Here is a 23,469-nt window from a genome sequence, read left to right as displayed (position 1 = left end):
ATTGCAGCATGGCACACTGAGCAAGGAAACTTTATTTAAGTGCTGGTTTGTTGGCCCTGGAGACCAACGTACTGCTCGGGCAGAATCGATCAGCAGGCTCTGTGTATGATTTATTATCATGTCCTGTGTGTAGGGGAATTCACAGGCAGAAACCAGTGTCAGTGGAAGGCTGTGCTGCATTTGCATCCCTGTTTTCCACAGCTGAAGGTGTAGATATGGTAAGAGAAGGATTAATGCTGTGCTGAAATCTCAGGTCCAAGTGGTGACCTGTTCCCAGTGCAGATGAGTAATGAAGGTGGAGGAAGAGCATCTGCTTTTTCTCTCCTCCTAAAACCATGGCTTTTATAGCTGTACCTTCTACAGTCCCCATGGAATACTGAGGTTCATGGGAATGTCTTGAGAGAAAGCCAGGAAGCTCAGTGTTAAAATGTAAACCTCCTTGGTATGGAAAATCTGAGCACCACTGGCATTCAACTTCTGTTTGACAGAATAGAAACTGATATTTTTGTGATGGTGATCTGGGAACCTGCTCCTGCAAGTTACTGGACATTACTGAATACCACTGTTTCTAGGATATCTCATACTTAAGTACTTCTGTATAATTAGAAGAGTGTTCTCCATACATGAACAAGCTTTGGAACAAGCCAAGAAGAGACTGAATTTACTGCAAAAAAATCTGGCAAGACTTGCAGTGTCCTACATGTGCTCGTAGGACGTTTTAGCGAACACAGCCTTAAAGCTGTGTGGGGACATGCAGCAGAGATCAGCATCACCTGCTCCCCTCAGAAATGGAAGGAAAAAAGTGTGCAAGGATAGTGGGTTTCTGGGCTTTAATTAAAGGACTTTAGGATGGTTGGTGCCAGCCTTCCCATGGTAACTCTGTCCTCTGTCCCACGGGACACCCACGGCAGTGCATCCACCAGGGCTCCTCCTGGAGGGCTCTGCTCAGGCGGCACCACTTCATTGCACATCAGCTCCCGTGGGGTTTCACAGCGTGGTTTCTATGGTTACCCACCACCCTCCAGAACCCACAGAGCCTGGAAAGAGGCAGGATTACATTCCACAGCAGCAAGACCTGTCAGGTACAGTGACGGGTGTGATACCTGATGGAGTGCTAGCCCATAGCCAGGTTCTGAAGGGAAGCTGCTGCCCTGGGAGTTGCTCCTTGAGCTGGGAAGCTCCAGGGTTCAGAGCCAGGGGTGGGCAAAGGGAGGACACCTTGTCAAGCCTTGGGTAATTGTCATGCTGCTCTCAAGCACCCAGCTCCTCACCTTTGTGCCAACAGCCAGCTGGGACCTGGCACTTGCTGGAGGTCATGGCAAGGGTGGGATGGGGAGGAGTGGTTGCAGCAATAGGAGATTTTTTGCTAAGAAACACCTCATAATGGCTAACATGGACCTTTTTGGCCACAAAGGTTTTCTGGAATGAATTTACAAGCATAGCATGTAATTGGATTTGGCCTGTAAAAGCTTTTTTTTTCACAGAATAATGGGTTGAATGCATTTCTGTTTCATGATCTGGCATAGCTTGTTTTAATGGTGCTTGTGTGGGATATTCTAAGATATTTTTACAGAAGAACCAAGGATTTGATCTGGATAATGTGACCATGATGGAGAATGAAATTTGATGAGAATAATTATTTGACAGAACTCTTTACAGTACTTAGCTGTCTGTCTGGTTGGACCAGATCATGCCCACAAATCCGTTACTGTAATGTGATATTTACTTTCTGGTAAACCTGCCAAATATGTGTATGAACAAGAACTCTACCCAAAAGAGTTGGGTACTCAACTCACTCACAAAAAGAAGAGCTTTGGAAGGTCTCAAAGTGAAGAACATTACAATCTTATTCCCCTGGGGAGAAAAGTGGATTTATTGTTAAAATAATTTTTTGTAATCAAGTTCCTTCTACTAGAAATTATTCATCAAACCATAAGCTGTTTTCAAAGGGCCCCTTTCCCCTCCAACTATATCAGCAATTAACAGTTTTGACAAGCTATTGTCTACCAGTTCCAGGTAAAGCATGGGGGTCCTTGAAGTGCCAGTGGATGACAAATTGGAGATCAATTTGAACTAATATATTATTGCAAATAAAATAGTCTGCTTCCACAGAGGCAGATTGTGCCATGGGAAAGAATCAGCTCTTCCCTATTTGTTTCTGATTTGTCCTTGAAACAAATCACATTCTTGGTCCTGGCCACCACGACGTGACCAGATAACAGGACCTGGGAGGAAGATAAATGAAGAGCAACCAGACCACCCCTCTGCCTTCTGATCACTAAATGATCAGATGTTAGGGAAAAATGATTTATGTGGGAAGGCTCAAACCACGAAACGAGGCTATGAGATGACAACGTGTAGTTCTGCATGTGGAAAGAAAGGTCTAAAAATATCTGAAGGGTGTAAACATGACTGAGAGAGCTGTGGTATCAAAGGGACAGCGCTGAGTACAGGACTCAGAGCTGGCAGCTTTCCTTGTTGTTCAGAGCAGTGGATGGGAGATAACTGAGAGGCAGAGCATCAGCAGATACTTCACTTCAGCCTATCCTCCTGTGACTTGATTTGTCATGTTCTGCTCCAGCCCTGTGTCTGGCATCAGGGCCTGTCCCACAGAAATACTGCCTGGACACAAAAGAAAGCAATGGAATATTTCTCCCTCCTCTTAAACCTGGTGACTACCAACACTGTGGGGCAAACCCCATCCTGCTGAAATAAAAAAATATTTCTCTATTGGGCTGTTAAAGCTGCTCTCACTTGTCAAACATCATCTGTCCTTTTAGTCTCTACCTTCCTTTTTAAATACTAATATGACATATGGATTATCACTGCCAGACCCCAAGACTTTAAAGAAATATTTACGTATTTCCTATGGCTCTCTTTAGATGTATGGTTGGATTCTCAGCTGATGGGAAGCCACGCTGATTCATGGCAGCTGAAGACTCAGCCTTTTGTGTTTTGTCTTGTCTTCTCATCTCACTGAACTTTCCAAGGATCTAAATTAATACAAAGGAAATACGACCTTGCCTCAGTGAATTGTTTTGAGGGCTAATGTGCTGAGAGATTTATGGGCAAAGAGGCATTTTTTTCCCTCTTTCTTTAATAAAAAGTGCTTTTATTCAGCAGCTTTGATGGAAAGCCTGCAAGGACCCATGATAAGTATGTAACTGGAACAGACTCATATTAGCTATCACTGTTACAAATCTATTAGTCCCACACATTAGAGCATGTGCTGGACCTGATGAGCTACACTAGTGGGAACAGGAGTAATTTTGTGAAATAGATGTAGCTTGCAAATCTTTTAGACTTTTATCCAATTCCTTTTGTTTCAGTTTAATTAGGATATAAAACATGGCCTTAAGAGCTTGCATGAGTGGAGAGAACTCCATGTGAAGGACAGGGAATCAGCTGCAGGGGATTCCCAGCTGCTCTGCTGCTGAGCCTGGTGGCTTTTGTCTGCAAGGTGGTTTTGCTGTTCCACCAAGGACTGATGGATGCAAAGTTTCTTGAAGGAGGACAGAGCTGCTCTTACTCACTCGTGGATGATTTGCACAAGGTAGGTTGGCCTTGGATTTTCTCACATCCCTTTCCCATGCTGCCAACACCCAGCGTGCTGGGAGGTGCTGGGCTGTGTCCCAACTGCCAGAGCTGCTCTGCTGCTGGGACACCCAGCACCCAGCAGGGCTGTGCCAGGGCCCAGCAGAGCTCCTGATGCCAGGCAGGGGCTGCCAGCAGCTCCCAAGGAGGACAACACGGCCACAGCAGAGAGCAGCAACAAAGCAAATCAGATGGTGGTTCTTTTCCAACCACGTATGCAAAGCACCTATAATGAGCAGAGACAAGCTCCTGAGACTGGTGATGCTGCTGATGAATTAATATAAAATCAAACTATACACTTTAAAGACAAGAGCATCCAGCCCTTCTCATAACTGATGCAGGACATGTTTCATCCAGAGCATATCTGCTATCACTGGCGCACTTTCTGTTCTTGAATTCATCTGTTCTGTACATTTGGGGACTGGCATGATTAGCATTTGGCTGTGTAGAATTCAGAACCTAATTCCTATGAGTTTTCATGTCTTCCTTTTCCTTGTTTTGATTCTTGTTTGTCCATTTGTTAGTTTGTTTATCAACATATTTCCTGTTTGAAACAAAAATAAATGAGATGGGCACTTGCTTTCTTCCTGGACAGATTCCTTTGTATACTGATTTATTTCGTTTTTTAAAGATGGACACCTGGTTTCCTTATAAATGAGTGTTGGCAGGCTGGGAAGCTTGGGGGGAGGAGGGGGAAAAGGAGAAATGCATCTGTTTAGAACAAATGCAACACTGAAGGAAAGCTTTATAATATCATCCAAGATTGGCCTGATTGTCTGATGCTTTAAACATATGGTATTCTCCTATATATATATTATGCATGAAAACTAGCTGCATGCAGTCATTCTGCAGTGCTTTACACAGATTCTGCCAAATCCTGAACTTCTTATTCAACCCCAGCTCCTGGTGAAGACAATGAGCTTTTATCTAAGCCTCACTGCCTTTGGCATGCTCCATCCCTTCTCCCCTAATTTAATCTCAACTGGAAGAGGATTTCAACATTTCATCCTTTGGCACTGTGCGCTGACCTTCCTGCTGCCCAGGGCATGCAGATTTGGAGCTGGAAGGGAGCGGTGGTGTGGCAGTGAAAGAAGTGCCAGTGGGAAGGAAGAAGAACCCTCCTGTGAGCGCGGTTAGCAGGCTCTGAGCAATGCTGACACACCTTTGTGCATTCCTTGGCTCATGCCCACGTGTACACAGCACAGACTGTCTTTGTCTGGGATCTCCAAGGCAGCTTTCCAGATCCTGAGCAGGGCAGGCACTGGGATAGACTAGGGTAGGAGCTGAGGAAAAGCTGTAGCAAGTCCTGAGGGGTTTGTCTTAGGACAAATTTCACTATCATCACGTGTTTCCTTGCTGTGTTGAAGTGTTTACCCCTTAGTGGAGGTGACAGACCAGAGAAGCTGACCAGCAAGTACCCACTTTATGACTTCATATTTCTTGTGCCTCTGTAAGGGTGGCACTGCTGAAGTGCAAGGGGGGTGGACTTTTGCAGGTGAAGAAAAGCAAAGATGCTTCAAATTTCTTAGTCCCACACCACTTGTAGTTGAAGCAGGGCCTCCTGTTGCACAGCAAGATGTCATCATCCTGTCAAAATAGTTCCTGGAGGCCTGAGGCATCCAGAAATTATTGTGGAGGGTTTTGCAAGAGTCCCTCTGCCATTAGCTCTGCAACAGAAAATCTCCAGGAGTATGTTATCTTTGACAGGTGTAATTATGACTAATGCAGAGTCAAAACTTCACAGTTTTGAAGAACTTACTGTCAGTCTGAACCCTGTCCACCCACAGTTCCATCAGAGAGGGTCTGAAAATGGTCAGTACTTCTAAGTTGGCAATAGTTGGAAGCCTGCAGGAATTCTAGGAATTTAATTAGAGAGATTATCCTTCCCCTTTTCCCATTTTTAACATATCACAAGAAAATCTGTTTTTTTCTGTCTTTGAATTTCATTTTCTTCTCCGCCCAAAATGTTATTAAAATCTCCTGGGCTCCAACCTTTGAGGAATTCCTGTCCTCTTCTTCCTGCCAATACACTCTGGGGCCCTGCTGCACTGTCACCAAAATCCTATGCAATTAGACCCCAAAGGATGATTCAAATTCAGATTTAATCTTGGGCAAAGAGAAGCCTTTAGATCAAACATCCCCACTACTGTGCGAAGCAAAGGCTCTGAATGCACCACCATGTAACAATCATTAGAGGAGCCGAAGATCTGAAATTTAACACTCACGTAGATGAGTGATGGATAAACATCACTTTCCTAAAAAAGCACTTTCTCAGGCTCTTTAATCCATCCAGAATTTAACAACTGGGTGCTGACTGAGGCACAGCTTGATTGGGGAGAGATGAAGGGACAGAGAGGAAGCTTAACACAGAGCCAGCTCAAAGCAAACGCCTTTAATGCTGCCAATCTCAGAGGCTTTGAAGAAGAAGCCCTTGTGTCCTCGGTGGTTCTCTGTGGCAACTTTTTGGCATTAAAGTTTGTTGAGAGAATTATGAGTTTCCCATTATCACGTATGGAGATGTGATCCATTGTGCTGGTTCCCACGCTGTGGAGATTTAACATTCACCACACTTTGTCCTGCAGATGTACTGTGATGTGTCCTTTACAAGCTGCAGCCGACTACATTGAAATCTTGACTGACATTTCTTATCTGATGGGGGCTGCTTTTCCACTGGCTGCTTTTTAGAGTGATAAATGTCAGGAGTTTGGGAGTTTGCTTGTATCTAGGCTCTCCATCTGAGACGTTGGGCAGGTAATTATCCTGAGACCATGGGACTTTGTCATGAAATCCACTGCCATGCTCATGCAGGGAATGAGTCAGCCAAGGGTCATGGATTTGGTGTATCCGGGAATTGGGAAGCATCCACAAAGATAAGGAGAGAAGGATAGAATCTGAGCAAAGATTTTCCCCAACCAAAGATGAAAGTGGACATTTTCTGACATTGTGGGGTTGTCTGTCTTGATCATCTGGGAAGGCCACAAGTTAGGATTGACCCAGTAGCCTCCAGATTTGAAGCTTCAGTCAACCAAGCAAAGCAACTAACCCTTGCAGGCTGGTGTCACAGCTGGAGCAGAGTGATAAACCTCCTACGTGAGGGCACCGGTAAAGAAAGCAGAGATCTATGGCAGTCAGGGACTCCAAACAGAAAACTTTCTTCCCCTAGAAATCCTTAACACATTTTGTCCTGGAGGAAAGTGCAAGGAGAAAACACCTATAAGCGTGAAAGTTTCTTCACCTTCCTTCTCCTGTGTCTTGCTTTTTCTCCTGGGTCCACTTTTTTCTTCAATTTCAGTATTTATCACCTGGAAGCTGAAAAGAGGATTCACTGCAATCCAGGATCTTTTTAGTATAACATTTCTCAGTGCTCATGAGGTCTGAGAAATTAAGGTTGACATTTATTGGAGGAAGGAAGAGATGGGTGTCACCTTGCTTATTCTTCTCTTTTCCCAGTGTCAGGATGTTCACACCAGTGTGGCTGGAATATCTACAGCTGGAATTAATGTCAATCTGTTTTTGTCCCAGAAAAAGCAGCACAACCAGTCTCAGTGAGCCCTTTACATCCCCATACACCACAGAAGGAGGTAAGAGAGGTGTTTTCATCCCAGCCATGGTGACTCATGAGGTTACTGTGAGAAGCTGCCTGGCTCTGGCTGATGCCACCAGCAAAGCCTGGAACAGGTGAGCTGGGATGGCTGTGGGGTGGCACTAGAGGATGGAGAGGCTGCCACAGTGCTCTCCACTACCCTGGAGCCACGTGCAATTTGCTTCCATTTGGGCACCACAGCTCTGCTGTGAGTTGTAGCTGTGATTAAAACATCTGCTGCTGTCCTCCCTCCCTTGCTCAGATGCCGTGGCTGGTGGGTCAGCTGCAGCCAGGGCCCTGCCTGCCCATTCCCCAGGTGTCATGAAGCTATGCTAAGGAAAACTGCTTCCCCTTCCCCACCTGATAGCTGGGACAGTATTTTTGTGAACACTCACTGCCTCGTACCTGGCTCCAGGTTCCCTGGGCAGCCTGACCAATTTGGAAGGACAGGGTGAGGAGTGCTGGCCCCTTGCTCAGATACCTGGCTCAGTTCATTTAGATGCTCGAGGGTTACAGTTGCTTCATCTGGTTGGTTTTTTTTTCTGCTGTTTGTGCCTTTGTTTGCTTCCCCCTCCTTTCCCCTTAACATACCCTTTGAGCTGTTCTTTAATTGAAGTAAACTGGAGCAGCTGCTATGGTGTGTGCTGTTTTTCCCATTTTCCCCAGTGAGTCACACATTTCCTTCCTTAATGTCTCTATCTTCAGTCGGTCTGTACTAATGAGGCCCCACATCTCAGCTGCTGAATGCTCAAGCTCATCTGCCTGGAATTTTATATGTAATTTCAATTCACTTCCCACTTTCCCCTCTCATCCCTGCTGCCTTTCTCCCATTTCCATCCCACCTCTCTTTATCTCCTCTCCCTGACTTTGACTCTTCTCCCACTCCTCCCTCCATGTGTCCCACCAGCCTGCCTGCAGCCCCTTTGCTGACTGCTGCCCTCCCAGATGGAGACAAGACCTGAGCATCTTTGGAGATGCAGGATGTATGTGCTGGGAAGCAGCACAGTGTGCAGGGAGTGGGCAGCATTGCCACAGATACCAGGGAAAAGAGAGCCACAACAGCTCTCTCTGCTGCAAGGGTGCTGGAGAAGCCCATCCTGGGGTTTGTGGGAGTTAGGAAACATTAGGAATAGACATTGTCCTCAACCCAAAGCACTCAGTGAGGAGCAAGCAAGAGCAGCAGCAACATCTCTTCTCTGCTTTGCTCAGGAAGGTAATTCTTTGCACAGTTTTTGCTGCTATGAGGAAAGAACAGCACTGTGGGGTGCAGAAAGGGATTATCTGGTGTGCTCTGCATGCCCTGGAGGTCTGAGGCACAGAGATGTGACCCGAGAGGCTCTGTCCTTAACAAGATCAGGAGTGCCCTGTGGCACCTTTGCTTGGTGCTCACTTTCACTGAAATGAAGGCATGTACTGGTGTCTGCTGAGAAGGGTGACACTGCTAGTCCTGCTTGTGGTTTTTTTTCTCATTATGACTGTTTTTTGTGGGTTTTGTTGTGCAGTTCTTACTTAAACACTAAGCCCTCCTCTCTGTTGTATTTATATCCTTACTCTTGCAGAAGACAGAGACTGTTCTTTCCTCTCATAAGTAGGTGTGGAACTGAGGCACAAAGAAGCAAGGACCTGATTTAAAATTTAGGCTCAGAGCTTATCACCTGTGACATGTCAGCAGCCCTTGCCTAGAGGGGCCTTGGACACATCAGCACTGCAGTCTCAGCAATGTCAAGGGAGCCAGAGAGACCCACAGGAGTCCAAGGTTTTGATAGCAGTCCCCACAGCAAACCCCCTATCACAACTGGATCAGACCAGACCCCTTCTTGGCTTCCACTCCTTTATCTCTTCCACTGGGAACAGCTGTCTTTTCATCTTAGGAATATACAGAACTGAGTCCTTGAGATTTAGCTGCAGGAATCTGATTCCAGACCTAGAGCTCTGCAGGTTAATTCCATCCTTACCAGCAAACACCTGACTTCCCCAAAAGAAAAAACAGATTAAGATAATTTTAGAGCCATAATAGAGCGAATAAATGCAAATCTTTGCCAAGAATAAAAAAAATCCACCATGATAGAGATCAGACATTGGTTTGTGCACTCCTTGGAAAACCAGCAGAAGAGGCTGGAGTTATGAGCACTGGATGGCTAGAGGAATTTTGATCTTGCTTCAAATTTTGTTATGCTGTTTTTGCTTTAAAATGCAGATTCAAAGGAAAAAAAAACCAAAAACATGACAAAACAAAACACGCCAGTGCTTTCTTCTTTGGCTTTAGGGCCTCCTGTTGAGGTTCCCTCATCACCATAGAGATAATATTGCTTGTTAGGCCTAAGACTAGCAGTTGGAATTCAAGTGGAAAAAAGACCTAAACAAACCCATTATAAATCCCCAATTACTTTCAAACTGTCAGGCTTATTAAAAAATGTAAATATTCTTCTCATTCTTGCAGAGAGTGTATAAAAATGCATGAAGCTAAAACTCAGCTGAGCTGAAAGAAGTTGATTTCTGAAGTAACTTTGCTGGGAAAATGACAGACGCTGGTCTTGGATGGCAGAGGGAGGAGAAAATACACTTCCCTGGGCCAGTGGTCCCAGTAATCCTTACTGTTGGCGTGTTGCTGGTGCTACCCTGCCTTAGACCACTGGTGTAATAAAACTTTTTAGGCTGTTTTTCAAGAAACAGTCATGCAGATCCCACAGAGGGAATTTCCACCAGCTGATAATTGCTGCACCCCAACTGCCCATGGCAGTGCCAGTTTTCGGTATTTACTACTCACCTCAATGGAACTGTTTGTCTGTTAATGTTTTTCTGATTTTTCCTCTCTTCACTTTTCTGCAAATGGGAAGGGCACTTATCTTGTTCTCAAATTTGATCTTGCTCTAACTGCACAGGAGTTCGTCATGAGTCTTTCTTTAGTGGAGAGCCTTTCTTACCATGACCTACACCTGGATTCAACCAGGACTTGCTCCAGAGGCTGGGATTTCCCAGCAGTGCAGCAGACCTGGTGCTAACCTTGCGAAATGATGAGGTAGTTTCTAGAGAGGAACAGATTTCCTTTCATTTCTTCAACGTGAGTTACATTGAGGACTTCCTTCCCCACTGGTACCCCATCCACAGTTAACCATGACAGTTTTCAGGAGGGAATGTTGTCAGGTAGAGGAAGTTTAAGGTGTTAGGCAGTCAAGTGTCATCATGTTGATGGTAGGGAGTGCTGGCCAGGGCTGTTCAGTGCTGGCTGCAAACTGGGGAAAAGAGCAATATTTCTCCCACTGGACTCAGAGCCAAACACTTGTGACACTGGCAGAAGGGTAAAATGCTCCCTGGGGAGCCCTGAAAGGCAAACTGGTGTGTCACAGCAGTGGAGCTGGATCTTGGTGTGCACTGGGTGCTGATGTGGCACTGGTAGTAGCTGGGGAAGGGAAAAGAAAGCCAGCCCTACAAAGGAAGGTAAGGAATTTAAACATCCCATTATGACACTGCTACATGCATACCAATACATGATACAGGACTGCCGTATTTTATCCAATAACCTGCATATACCTCAGAGGTGTATGTATTAAAAGAGGAAATGGTTAGCTATTTAATTAAGGAAGCAAAATTGAAGTGATAATATAAAAAAGGAGCATAATTGCTATTCTGATCAATCATCAGCTGGGACTAGCTTAAAATGCAGCTACTTTAAAATCTCACTAGAGACTTTACAAGGATTGCTGAACTTGGCACTTCTGCCAGTTCTCTCTGGAAAAGCCAGATAGTGGAATCCCCCATTTCTACCCATTTGCAGGTGCTTTGGCACTAGTTATACTTTTTGTCTGGATGCTTATGAGAATCCATGATTTTAATTTCTGCATATCTGAAGGCATCCCCAGAGCCTTGGCAGCAGCATTTTCATGGCAGGGCATGGGGAAGGTGGAAGGGGGGAACTCCTCTTTGAGGGAAGAGTGCTGTGGAAGACACAAAGGCAAAGGCTGGCCTTCCCCTGCAGTTCTGCTCCACATCACCACGGCTGCCTGCAGTCAGTTCCTGATGTGGAGCCGTTTGTAATATCCCAGTGAATGCCCTCTCAGCCTGGCAATCCTGCAGGGACCTGCCATCACCTCTGGCTTGACTGAGCATCTGAAAGGTTTTCTGCCTTGAGACTTTGGACGATGTGTTTCCAGAGCCAAAGGACAACAAGAGTTGACTCCGTATTAATGCCAGACTTTAAATGTTTTGACTATAAAACTGAAACACCATTACCTATTCCCTGCAGAGCTCCACTCTCTCCCTCTCTCTCCTTGCCTTCTCCTCTCCACACTGTAGCCTTTTGTATGTCTCAGGCATTAATCCCTCGCTGCCGGGTTGTGTAAATTAAAGAATAATAGAGCTGCAGAGGCATAAGCTCGCAATGATGGGGAATGTGTTTGTATGCTAAGAAGCAATTTCAGCGAAAATTAACTCAATTTCATCTGAAATAGTGAAGACCGGCATAAGCTGGCAGATCCCCGAGGATGGTAAAATTACTTTGTCAAAGCTCTGCTTGCTTAAATTAACCAAGCAAGCACTCCAGGTTATTGGCAAGATGCAGCTAGTAACTAGGTTTTAATAAACAAAAATAGCTTTTTGGATAAATAAGAAAAGTGCAAAGCATCTTATGCATTCTGCTGATGTGTTCATCTGTGTGTCCTCAGCAGCAAGACCTTCACATTCCTTCAGGAGCTTTCATCAAGTCTCTGTGTCTGGCTGGTCTGCCTTCAGAGCCTTTGCAAACAAGTATCAATGAGAAAATGTTTTTGGAGATAATCTTGGATAAGTCTTTTGCCAACACCTAAGACACTAAATGGCTCAGTCTGCAACACCAAAGTGTGGTAACAGCAGCTGTATCTAGAGATGTTTTATTTTCATATCAGAAGATGTCTGTTGCTGGGTTTATGACTATTAAATTGCTCAAAATAAGATGTGGTGTCATAACAAAAATTGCTCTACACTGTCACTGATACAGCAGATTTCCCAGATGAATACATTGATTCCAAAGGCCAAGTCAGGGTGTGAGCTTTCTCCTCCAGCTGGGAACTCAGGTCCAAGGGAAGTGAAAATTTCACCACAGCAAGAGTGGCTCAAGGACCAGCTCAGAGGGTTTGTGAATCAGTTGAGAACGTGCTGGTTTGTAGAGTTTATTTTTGTTGGTTTTTTTGCAGTTTGTTTGTATTGCTGCTAATTGCATGTCTGAGGATCCTGTTCTGCAAACAGGCTTTTTGTTGGAAGTTGTGATCTTTAGGAAGGATCCTCTGAAAATGCTTATTCTTTTGCCTCTTAGTCCACCACTGTCATGAAAGAAGATTGTTTCTTTTGGATCCCATTCCACCAGGTATTGTGATTTTGGTTCTAAGTATTTCATTAGAAATGTCATTAATTGGACAGAAGGATAAAGAGCTTAGGAACCTCTCCATTGGAGGAGAATATGGAAAAGCTCAGAACTGAAAAAATACATAATCTCAATTGATTCTGTCTCTCTCCAAATGAGGTCTTCAGTATTCAAAGAGCACTCCATATTTGAAGTCTTTGGGTATGCGTCATCAGTACTCTCGTCAGAAGGATGGATTGTTCCTTCTTTCTTAGCCAGGTCATGATTCCTGGCACTGGGAGCTACTTCCATTCCTGTCCCAAAGACCCCAGCAAATGGGACCATTAATGCTTTTACCAGGGAGAATTGTAGAAAGATCAGACCAGTCAAATGGGAACATGAGGTGGAACCCCAGCATACAGGAACTGCAGTTCCCTGGTTGGTTGTTAACTCCCCTCCCTTCCTACCATAAATCTCAGTATCTGCAGCAGGGAAAGCAGCTGCATATAAGATTTGCTGAGCCATCCACTCATTAAAGTGTTTCACTGGTAAAGAAATACTTTCTCTCACTGTTGCATATTTACAGTTTGGAGATTGCTTGTTAGGACAATCTGAGGTTGTATTTTTTAGCTGTGCTGCTTTCAGATGTCAGGAGGAGACACTTGGTTAATAACCCACAGTTCCTTTCCATGAACTCTAGTGCCCAGACTTGGGAGACAGCTGGCAGCCCCTCTCCTCATAAACAAAAACACAGCCTAGGAAATATGGGACCAGCTCTGTGTAAAATCACCTCCCTTTGATAGGATTAATTGCAGAAATGCCACCAACTTGTCGTTAAATCCAACAAATGCATTTGGAGCAAGGAATAAATCGTGTAGGGAGGCAGTGGCTCATTTGGACAAACGCTCCCCGCTGAGACCTTTCATCACAGCACTGCTCCATTGAGTTGTCCGTCACTTCTGCTTCTTTTCCCCATTAATGCAGTGGCTGTGGTCAGAAAGGTGCCAGCTTTGAGACAAGGGCCTCAAAACCAGTCAGGAAATAAAAGTGATACCTTCCCCCCGCCCTGCACTATCAGCAGCCTGTCTGTCTGCTCTCGCAGAGCTGCTATCTGCTCCCTGCACGCTGCTCCCGTGTTCTATCTGCTCCCTCCACTGATAAGACCCAGTTCATCCATTGTCAGCCCTGCTGAGCCAATCTAGCTGCATTCGAGCGAGCTGGATTTTGTTCTGCATCACGTATCAATGACAACTTCCAGCGACGGCCTTGCTTTTAAAACCTGGCTGGTGAGGGTGCACGGAGCTCCAAGAGCAAAGCACATCTTTAAACACAAAGGGAATTCAAAGCGGCTTAAAAAGGGGCTTTGAAAATAGAGGAAATATGTTGTGGGAGCCATCAGGAGAGACTAGATAAACACGGGACACCAGGATAGCCGCAGGCAGAGTGCTGTACTGTGCCACACCTGGAACAGGAGTGCTGGTGGGCAGGGAGCACGGCAGTGTGCCTGCTAGGAAAGCAGAAGGGGGATATTTGTGATGAAGGCACGGCAGTGACACTGAGTGGCTGGAGACTGTCGCAAGTGAGCTCTGGCCTCCCTCTCCTGCAGTGGCATGTCAAAAGTAGTCAGGAGGGCAGGGGAATCAACAGGATCCCCCACCTGTACCTCTGTGCCCTCTGAAATGCCCCAGTGATGTGGCTGGGGTAGGAGCAGGAGCCTCTTGAGTTCTAAGCAGGGCTGTGTTGCAGCCAAGGCCTCAAGGAGCTACTGAGTAATTTGAATAATAAATAAAACGTAGCCTTCAACTATGTTTTTATTAACTGGATGACACATTTTAATATCAAATTACTTCGATACTCTTGACTCAGAAGGCTTGGAAGTGTCAAGATGCAGGGGAAAAGCCAATTGCATAGATGCTTTGCTGAGTATGAAACTACTCAAGTACTAGTTTGTGTGTATTTCACCTTTAATGAAGCTGACATTTTATGAGTCAGCACTGATGGGAAATATGAAGGTTGTCTTTCAGGAACACCTTACTCCTTGTCTCTGCCTGCCAAGATGTCACCTCCTTGCTCTTTGCTCTACGTCTGCCATGCTTTTCTCCAGCCCTTTTAACTTTCCCTACTCAAAAGATTAACCCTACAGTCTCACACTGGAGAACTTACTTCAGCTGCACAGAAACAGCAGTACAAGACAGATAAGAAAGCAATTGTACCCTGAGGAAGCACGAGGAGTGTCTGCATCGTATACACTTGCTTTACAAAACAGCAGCTACTTATGCAAAGCAAGTGGCCTTTTAAAACCAAGACAGGGTACATGGAAAAGCTGTCATGGCAGATGCCTCATTAGACCTCTATCATGGCTGCATGGAGCAGTTTCTGTCCTATCCTTATTTTAGTTTTCCACTATGGGAGGTGGTGTGTCTCACTGCTTGCCTGCACTGTGTTGTGGCCATAATCCTGGGGCAGGGCAGACAAATTGTGAAAATCCAGTTTGAGAATCCCGAGGGGAAGGGAAGGGAAAGGAGAGCTGGAGTGAAGTGTCTTCATGTGAGGAATTGGTGACAGATCCAAAGTGGGATTTAGACCTGATCTATGCTTTTTTTCCCCCAAGACATCTCCCAGCGCTGCCCAGAAGAATCACATGCTTTGCTTCTGTTTCCAAGGGTCTTAATATGGAAGATTTCAAACTTAATATTACAAAAAGTGGCTTTGTAGGCACTCCTAGAGATCAGAAGCTTGTGTTGGTCCTTCAGCCTTGCTCTGGAAGGGTTGTGATGGTGCAGAGAAAGATTGTGGATATGCAGAAAAAAAGAGATCAGATGATGCCATGCAAGAAAATCCATCAAAGTTTATTAACCACAGAGAGCCATTATTTCAGGTGGGCAATGCCTGACCTGAGGCTGGGGGAAGCAGGTAGCGTACCCAGAAAAGCAGACTCAATATCCTCACCCTTTCTGTGCCCTTTCCTTGCTGCCTTCAGCAGCAGGGCAGCAGGCTGGATGGATGCTTGGCTTTGTTCACTGCAAAGCTCTCGTCTTTGAACCTCAAAGGTAAAAATAGCCAGAGATCTCTGACTCGGTTCACACAAGTGTCTTTGAGATGGGAAAAGCTTTCAATTGCTTCCAGCCTGGGGCCAGAGCAGTACCAGTGACCATGAAGTAGAAGGCTCCACATCCCATATTAACCAGTCACTGCAGTCCTGTTCTCTCTTCTTTTCCTTGCCTTGACTTTGGTTTTTCTTAGCCTCTAATGAAGCACAAGTATCCGGAAGGAAGGCATGCCAGGGGTGACAGGGAAATGTCCTTCTGATCTCTCCTCTTGAAGGAAGATTTGGAACATTTTAATAAAGTGAATTAAGAACTTGGACACAAAAAGTAACCTGTTTCTCGGTGACTGGTGCTTTAATCTTCTCCCTGAGCATCTGATAAAGGCTTTCCTTAAAGAAACCTCCGGAACACAAAAGGGAAAATAAAAGAATGGGAGAATAGACTGAGAAGTGCAAGATGTTTAAAGGCACCCCAAAAAATGAAGCTGCTTGGGTGTTAATTGTGTTCTCTTTTCCCAGAGCCTATTTCTCTCTTTCGTTTCTGATTTTGGATCAATGCTAGAGGCTGCAAAGCTAAACCAAGGAAGGAAAAAGCCTTTGATTAGACAATCTGAGTGGTAAAAAAGGTATTGAACAGAAAGTGCAGTCAATGAGCTACTCAATACAACAATTAGAAGGTGAAACTTTTTCTTTCCCTTTCGTAGCAAGAAACACCTCTGCTCTGCTGGAAGGAGGTGGGAGGGAGGAATTCTCCCCATTCTGGTTCCCAATTGTCTTCTGGACCTATTCCATTTCAAAGAAATATATGACCTATAAAACTGGCCCATTTTCATATCACCCAATACAATCTATAAAACTACCTGGCATTTAAAGGGACTCTCACGGTGTTTACAGTGACAAGATTACTGTTACAATAAATTAATAAAAGTATGTAGAAAAAATGTTGCCTCTACAAGCATTCCAGGAATATTTCTAATTATAGAATCTTTCCAACACTGCTGGCTACATAAATGGTTACACAGCTGAAGCTTTGTCCAGCCAGGGAACTGCACTGCTCCTTGGAAATTACATGTGAAAAAAATCTGAGAAAGTTGAGTGGATTGGACTGAAACACTAATACAGTAACCCATGGATTTTTTTCCTGTCCTAATGATTGGAATTACTGCTATAAAACTGGATATCTTAAAGGATAGTGTCCTTCCCCTAAGCATTTTGAAGCAGGGGAGGACGTCAGGGTGCTGCAGTTAGCTCAACATGTGTTATCCTGAATTCCTTCAAGCAGGTCCCTGGGAGCCAGTGGCACTTGGAAGAAGGTCCAGTTAAGCACCGTGTGGGTCTTTGCAGAATCACTGCTTTCACCAAGGCCTGCAGCATTCAGAGCACTGCCAGTCTCTTGGGCTACATTTTGAGCTGAATTTGGTTCAAGAATATGGTGTCTCCTTCAGCCTGGATGGCACCTACCCCAACCCAAGGCAGACCCTGAGCTGCATTTGCTGTGGTTGTGCCAGAAACAAAGGGTGGCATCAGAGGCTCTCTCAGAACATGTGCAAGCAGAGGGAATCTGTGACCCAACTCTTCCACCCATCAGGCAGCTTCAGATATCAAAGCCACACGAGTCCCAGGGGAGCCTTATTTATTCCTGATGCTTCAATTTAAGCTTGTCTTTGAAGCCTAGATCTCACAGCAGAAGAGGAATTGAAAAGCTCCTGCCTCTCTCTCCCTCACAGTTTCAGACACATCTACAGCCATTTTTAGCCACAGACCATACCAGCAAAATAAAAGTTGGGTTCACATCACAGCAGCATCCAGTGCTGTAAGATCGAATCTCTCATTTTTGCCCCCTCACCTCTGAGAGGCTGCAGACATTCCCTCCAGTCCCTGAGACTGTTTTGCTATCTGGTTTTCCCTTCAAGCATCGACTGCCCACAAACAGCTGGGGCAGGAAGGGTTAACCTCCAATTCCCTCACTCCTGACCACACAAAAAGTTACAAATCCTCCTCTATGCTGCTGCTGCTCTTGATCTGCAGTGTAAAGGGAGAAAAAAAACAACCCAAACAAACCAGAGATTAAAAAACAGGTAGGTTTTATAGATCAGCTGCAAAAGGAAAAGCAGAAAGATAGAGCAGAGGGGCTGGGAGGGAGCAGCCCTCAGCTGGCACTACATAGGCTTTGCTGTTCACCTCTTTTACTACATCCTTTACTGTCCTATAAACATGGCTAAGCCCTAGCAGCAGCCTTACATCTCACAGAGCCCTGTGCCTCCTTCCTGGGAAGTGCCAGATCTTCATCTACCAGCCATGTACTACCTCCTGTCCCACTGGGAGCTTTATAGGGCAACTACCAGCCCCACTGCCAAATAACACCTTCCTCACACAGCTCCTTTTGTGCTCTTTTTACAACCACAGATTCACAAAATACTCATTTTTCTTATGTTTTTCCTCCTTTCTACTGACCCTGTCCCTCCCCATCTGCTAATATTCTGTCTCTCCCCATCTTGCTTCCTATGCACTGTTACTCTCCAAATTGGTTTTTTTTTTTTCTTTGGGTCCTATTTTTTCTGATTAACAAAAAAAAAATAGAATGAGTCCAGGAGCTTTGTGATTTTTGTTTTCAAGCACACATTTTGTTTTGATAAACTGCATTGTTTTGTCTATAGAAAAGTATTAACTGCTTACATCTATTTTCTCAAAGACCGCACATGAATATTAAAAGGGATTTATTCCTACAATGGCTTCGGGCAGTTGAGTAATCCATTATAGGCTGTCATATCACACTGTGGTAATGTGAAAAGCTGGGAGTCCCTCCAATAATATTTATTAGCAATACAGGCACATTTTCACTTTATATTTTTTTCCCCCTTCCTGTGATAAGTTCACGTATAAAAATTTTCATTAGTTTCTTTAAGCTGTTGCTTGATTTTAATTATGATGGTGATAACGATGATTTAAAACAATAAGTGAATTTCACGCCAGTGATACTGACCTGGTTTATTGCATTTATTTTAGTATGTACCAGAATGCTCAATTTAAGGCCCACAGGCCACCTGGATGGTGTTTGGCCAATATTTCCCTCCCTCCCCAGGGTCTCCTGTGGCCCTGCAATGGAGAAGCCCACAGGAGTGGGCTGTAGGGCTGTAGGACCCACATCTGCTTTGGGCATAGGGCAGAGAGGGGTAGGAGGGTGGGGAAAGGCTTTTCTCCTTCCCCCCCTAACACCAGAGCTGTTCAACACTGATGGCTGAGATCAGGGTCCCCACACGAGGCTCTGACCTTGCCTTCTGCCTCCTGCCGTCACATGTGAGATGCTCTGCAGTCATTTTATTTGCCTTTCTCTTCACTTCTTCCACAGGAGACTTGAACCTTTCTCCTACCTCCCCCATCTGAGTCTGAGCTTTTCCCTGCTGCAGTTCCTTGGTGGCAGCACCTGGTGCTCAGCTCTGAACCAGAGCTGGAGCTCAGCAGACGTGTCTGCACCCACCGGCACTGAGACACTGCAGGAACTCCTTTGTGTTATTCCAGGCTGATTCCACCCCAGGAAGGTGCTAAGCCATGAGGGTGGGACCCCTGAACTGCTCTGTTATTTCCTGTGGGGCCAGCCAGGAGCCCAGCGAGCACAGCAACTGCAGTGACACACACTTTCTTTCCACTGGGACCCAAGCCAAGACTGGTTCCTTATTTCACTGAGGCTGAGCTGCTGCCAGAGGCTAATGAATGGTGGTCAACAGTGAACTGACCTTCCTCTGAACTCATGATCCCAAGGTGAACAGCTCCATTTATCCAGAACCCACTACTGCCAATCAGCTCTTCTACATTTACCTTCAGCTGGATCTGACGAGGGCAATCAGTGAGTGGTTTTGCTGATCTTGGATGGATGCAGCACATGGAGGAAACACTTGCCTCCATCTCTTGCTCCTTTTGATTATACACACGACCCAAGCAGAGCATGACCTGCTGGCAAACACATCCTGGAGATGGAGAGTATGATAAGCCCACATCATCCTATATGACAGTCTGCTGTTAAACTGGACTGGGTGTCATGACCTTGGAAGCAGCCTGTGGTCTCCAGAAAATTCTGTCTTGGTTGAACTGTGCTGTGAGGCTGAGACAGTGGGGTAATCCACAACAGTTTTGATGAGTGAGGAAGAGTAATGGGGTTGTGTAAAATGTTATTAGCCCCCATGGGTCACACATGGCTGTACCACACCTTCAGAGTAATTTTTTCTGGGCACGCGTATGGAGAGTGGCTCAGGAATGGGTGGGGTGGGAGTGGAAGGGGCTTAGCAGCATCACTGCTGGCCTCTTACTCCAGCCTTCTCCTATAGTTCACCATTGTGTCTCCTGTCTCCTCAGCTGTCACTGCCATGTGGGTAAAAACTGCTTTGAGATTTTACCAGAGCAAGTCAGCTCATGTTTGCACAGGGCCACATGTGGGACCAACATCTGCAAGTGGAGCTGGGCTTGTGTGTGGATGCAGATGGTCCATGGTGTGAGCAGGAAGATGGGAGTGAGCACTAAAACCACAGGGCTCACCTCCACAGCCCCTTTGCAATTCATTCTACACCCAGAGCTCCCGGGCCTACGCTTGTGACATAATGATTGTCTCCACAGCAACCAATTATGATGATATAAATAAACCTTCTATGATATTATTGCACTGCATAGAGGAGAGATGGAAAGTGGTGAACAACAGGTTGGGGCTGGGGAGAAGGAATAGTTGTGTAGATAGTCAAAGATAACTCTAGCTGGTGATGAAGGTATTAATGACCCTAAATTATATGCAAACAAATGGTATTTTCAAGATTCTTGTTTCTTACTAGCTCCTGTTCAGTCTCCAGTTAGTTCTCCTGAGGAAGCACCTTATGGCCCAAATAGCAGTGCTCAAACTTGGACATCAAACCCAGGATTCTCTTTTCTTCATGGGCTAACAGCAAAATCTGCCTGAGGCTGGTGGACAAGATGTCTGTTCTCCAGCCTTTTGTGAAGATTTATTTATAAGAATGCCATGGCTTTGGATGAGAGTCTTTGGCTCAATATTGAAGTTTAGTCACCTTACACAGACTGAGTAGCTTGGAAAGTTGTCTTTGCTCCTCAGTTTATCTTTGAACATTTATATATTGCTCTTTGGTTGGAAGGGATGCTGCAATGGGGCCTTTCTGTGGGCATTCTGAGAATAGTGGAGTCCCTGAAAGTGTCCTCAGGGGATGCAGAGGAGAAGTGGAAACTTTCCTTGGGTCCTCATTTTTGCATGTGAAGTGAAATTTGCATCCCCAGTGTCCTTGATTTCAGCATCCTCCATTTGCTCTTTGCTCACCACATTGGTCTCCTGCCCCTGCCAGGTGAAGCCTCTTCACCTTGGTTTGCTGGTGGTGGCTGGCAACCTGCCTGTCCCTGCATCCCTGCCTGCCACTGAGTGGCTGCTGGAATCTCACTGGAATCAATATGCAACACCACATCTCTTCTCCTTGGATGGTTACAGAGGATTTTAGTCTCCTGCCCTATGTGTAAAACCTGGCACAGATTTTTTTGGCTCCTGTCCCTCCCCCAGCATGGTGCATGCTGAACTTCCCACAGCTCCCAGATTAGGCTGGAAATTGTGTTTTTCCTTCCTGTGATAATGATGCAATCCCACCATGAGCTGGCTACACCAGTTTAGCTGTTTGCTCAGCTTTAGCTGGCTTGATGTCAACAGTGGGGGACCTTTTCCCCAGGACCCCGAGAACACTTTGAAACCTGAGGTCAGGGACCCTCACGCTGCTGTGGGTGCCAGCCTGGGCACTTTATATATCACAAGGGCAGTAGCCAAGTGAGAGAGCTCTTCCCCCAGCCAGCTGCAAAGGACTCATTAGCCAGCAGCTATTTAGGCAGTGGCACTGCAGCAACTCTCAGTCGGAAAAGGCTGATTTGTGGTGGCTCCCTCTTCACACTGAGACTGCACTGATCTGGAATATAAATACTGCTAATCCTCTGCATTAATACCAGCAGCTTTGATCATCTTTCCCCATTATCACTCCCTTGCTGTTAATAAAAGTGATAACCATGGGGGAGAAGGGAAGGGGGACTGGACTAATCAGTTTGCAGTTAGCAGTGCTGTAAGTAAACTGACAGGTCTGGAGACCAGGGAGCTGAGGGAACCCTGCAGAGGTGGTGTTAAATAAACACTTTTGTTCGTGCAGGATGCAAAAATGAGACACCCAAGGCAACTTGCCCTTAGTGGCAGTGCTCCTGGACTACAAGGAGGAGCACAGGATTACATTTCTAGCAGGAACTTCCTACCAGGGCATGTTTCTCTTCCATCTGAAGCAGTTGGCTGGGTGGCTTCCAAGTTTATTTGAGTTGGTGGGAAAGAGGCAGGAAGGGCACTATGTTTCCAAAGAGTAAAACAGGTATTTATGGGTTCCTGCTCCTTCCATCTCTTTCAGGTTCACACATGCCCTTAGCTCTCTTGTTCTCTTGTATCTAGCTATGCTATTGGAGTTTCAACTACAAAAGTCATGCCCAAGCTTTGGAGAGACTTTTCTTGGGAGAGGAGTAGAGACAATGTATTTCCTTATGTGGGACCCTACTGATAGCTCAGGCAGACTGGGAAAAACAGATAGTGATTGATAGTATTTGCTTATGATGGTTCCCGATGGCATTTTGGAGAAAAATGGGGAGGATAACTAATTTTCTCACTAGAATCTTAGCTTTTGAACAAGATAATTGAGTCTCTTGCCTTCATATTGAAAAGATAAATGTGCCTTGAGAGTGGCCAATTGTGTCTGATTGTGTCTGCAGAGAGCCTGAGAATAAGGAAAAGCAGGTGCATCACTTGCACATTAGTTACCAACTTCCCTGATAGGCACTTAAGTGGCCCAGTTATTAACCAGCCACTGCAGGGCTGGAAGGGCAGGGACATCCCTGACACAGAAGTGCAAAGGATCTATAGGAAATGGCACCTCATTCGTGTTTTGGTTGTCCCACTTAGAGCTGGATATTGAGCAGAACATGGGAGAGTACCAACAGCCTTTGGTTTTGGAATGACTGTGGTTGATAGAAAGGCTGAGAGAGGAATTCAGGGATTCCTGGACCCAGATGTGGGAGAATCATGTAAAATGTCTGAGGCACTGAGGCAGAGTGAGTGAAGAGTGGAGTAGGACAGTCCCTATGAGCCAAACACCTCCTCCACATTCCTCACTCACTGGACTCTTGTTTTCTTGGAGGGAAAGGCGGCTTTGTTTGCTGTCACCTTTTCCCTCGCTAATTTTCCTGGTGAATCTTCTGGCCTTTACTCCTGCAGACATACTGAGCAAACAGCTGCCTTTGCAGAGAGTGTCCTCTTCCTGTTTTGCCTTCAGCTTGCTTGCTCTGCCCCCTCCAGTCCCCACCCTTCCCACTGGATTGCTGAAGAGTGGGATGGGGAGGCGTAGCCCTTGTGTTTTGCTTTGAGACCGCTCAGGCTGAGGTCCACCACCAGCAGAAACACAGCTCACCTGGCCTGAACAGAGGCCAGGCAGCATCTCCTCCCCTGCAGAATGAAGCTGTGAAAGAACAACATCCTGCAGTTTGAGGAAGCTGTGCCCACATCCATCCATCAGTGCAAGCCTCCACGGCTGGATCAAAGCACCATCTGGAGCCTGCCCAGTGCTCCCGTTGCTGACTGCTGCTTGCTCAGCCCCATCCACACAGCCCTTCCCCACTGCATTATTTTCACTCTCTCCTTTTTCTAGTGTCATCAAGCCCAGAGCTTTCACAGGAAAGGGCAAATGGGCTGGGACTCATTTTATCAGCAAAAGGGAACTTGCAAGAGATTCACAAACTTCTGGATGGGGCCAGAAGGTCTCTTTTTCTGCAGCAGCTGGTTGGAGATAGCAAGAGCAAGATTCGCCTGAACCTTTGATAATTAAACTCTCAGCTGCCGAAGAGCTGGCTGCCTGGCTGCCAGATAAATGCTGT

General features: G+C 45.7%; 2 long non-coding RNA genes across 2 annotated transcripts; one reads left to right on the top strand and one right to left on the bottom strand.

The window, feature by feature from the left end:
• Nucleotides 1–15,319: 15,319 nt before the first annotated feature.
• LOC111935065 (uncharacterized) lies at nt 15,320–20,095 on the bottom strand. The gene is made up of 2 exons (XR_015274975.1): nt 17,384–20,095; nt 15,320–16,110 (listed from the first exon to the last, which is right to left on the bottom strand). It is a non-coding gene; the product is annotated as an uncharacterized LOC111935065 (long non-coding RNA).
• Nucleotides 20,096–20,223: 128 nt separating this feature from the next.
• On the top strand, nt 20,224–20,595 carry LOC111934872 (uncharacterized). Its single transcript, XR_002867465.1, has 2 exons — nt 20,224–20,291; nt 20,366–20,595. It is a non-coding gene; the product is annotated as an uncharacterized LOC111934872 (long non-coding RNA).
• The last annotated feature ends 2,874 nt before the right edge of the window (nt 20,596–23,469 follow it).

The sequence above is a fragment of the Cyanistes caeruleus genome, chromosome 11 (assembly GCF_971803275.1).
Source record: "Cyanistes caeruleus chromosome 11, bCyaCae1.hap1.1, whole genome shotgun sequence".
In the NCBI taxonomy this organism is placed as follows: Eukaryota; Metazoa; Chordata; class Aves; order Passeriformes; family Paridae; genus Cyanistes; species Cyanistes caeruleus.
Note: the sequence above shows the minus strand (reverse complement) of the source record. Positions and strands in the feature narration are given on the sequence as shown.